The sequence below is a fragment of the Octopus bimaculoides genome, chromosome 30 (genome assembly GCF_001194135.2).
Source record: "Octopus bimaculoides isolate UCB-OBI-ISO-001 chromosome 30, ASM119413v2, whole genome shotgun sequence".
NCBI classification, from domain to species: domain Eukaryota; kingdom Metazoa; phylum Mollusca; class Cephalopoda; order Octopoda; family Octopodidae; genus Octopus; species Octopus bimaculoides.
The window spans coordinates 45,407-47,004 of record NC_069010.1 but is presented as its reverse complement, the minus strand read 5'-3'; the positions used below and the strand labels follow the sequence as shown (position 1 = coordinate 47,004).

Genomic DNA, 1,598 nt, shown 5'->3' with positions numbered 1-1,598 from the left:
GGCCTACACAAGCTCATGCAGCGCACGAGGGACGGAGAAGTGATATGCCTTCCCACAGATAAGTCCAGCAGGATGTCAATAGACAGCTTACCGAATTATATCCAGGCAATGCAACCTCACATCGCCAATATGAAGGTAACAACTTTACAGGCGCATGAGGAGAGAGAAAAGGTCCTTAACGCCGACATGATGATGTGGACAATTGTTCTTGGACCACAGAAGCGCACAGCCAACAATTTCCAAGCCTGGAAGAACGATATCCCGACGCTGTATGGGCTTCGTAAGGACCACAGAGTAACTACTAATCCTGTAGTGGGACCACCAACAAGACCAGTCTGTGGAGCGAATGTCGCTAGCAACTACAGGATTTCCTACTTCCTCTCAATGATCATATGCCCCATAATCCGGATGTCAGCTGATGTTTGTGACAGCACGGAAGATCTCCTCAGCAGGATCAACGACTGTAACAACACCTGCAGCCTGACAGGGTGTATAGTGGGTAGCATGGATGTGGTATCACTATACCCATCTATCGACGTGGATTTTGCGGTGGAAAAATGCGTGGAGATGATCAACGAGAGTGAAGTAGAGTTCCGCAATGTCAACACAGAACTGGGCCTCCTACTTAGATTGACATATGACGATGTATATCTAGATAAACACGACTTTAGAGGTTTCTGCCCTAGTAGACGTTTAAGAGGTAGACCACCCACAATTACCTCTATGGCTGGAAGACCCCTATAGAGAGATGGAGTGGATGGACCAGAGCCATACGGACCCCCGTTAATGTTTATCAGGTAAAGAAAATGATCGCACATGCACTAGGAGCTAGTATAAGAGTTATCCTAAAAGGCCACACATTTAAGTTTAACAACAAATTATACGCCCAGGACGAGGGGGCAGCCATCGGTGTTAGTATCGCCGGTGATGTGGCCAATCTCTTCATGGTATGGTGGAACAGAAGGCTTAAGGAACGCCTGACACAGAACTCCATACTCGTGAATATGTACTCTCGATATGTCGATGATATCAACTTAGTGGTAAAGACACCCCCACAAGAGAGTACTCTTGAAATAGAAATAGAAATTGAAACTATGGAGAGTATCCAGCAAATAGCTAACTCCATCCACCAGAGTATTAAGGTTACGATAGACTACCCTACTAAACACCCTAACCATAGATTACCTGTACTAGATACCGAACTCTGGCTAGAAACTGAGAATAATAAAACCCGAATCCTCCATTCTCACTATACAAAACCTATGGCCTCCAAGTACCTGATCCACCGGAAATCGGCTATTGCGGACAATGCCAAATTCAATATATTGATGGCAGACCTCGTCAGAGTAATGCGAAATGTGTCCTGCATGTGCAACCCTACAGAGTTAAAGAGAGATATACAACATTTCGTTCACCGCATGCAGTTCTCAGGTTACAGCCATAAAGAAAGGATCAGGGTATACAAAGGAGCTATGAAGAAATTTGAAACCCTCAAACGTAACGATAGGAATGGGATTTGCCCAATCTATAGGAGCAAATCATGGAACCCCATTGAAAATATTAAGAAGAAAATAGGGAAGGCCAACTCATGGTATGAT

The 1,598-nt window shown here is 44.7% G+C and overlaps 1 protein-coding gene across 4 annotated transcripts in view; it reads right to left on the bottom strand.

The window, feature by feature from the left end:
* Positions 1 to 1,598, bottom strand: part of LOC106873011 (uncharacterized) — a 67,477-nt gene that overhangs the window by 57,969 nt on the left and 7,910 nt on the right. The gene's annotated exons all lie outside the window — the stretch shown is intronic.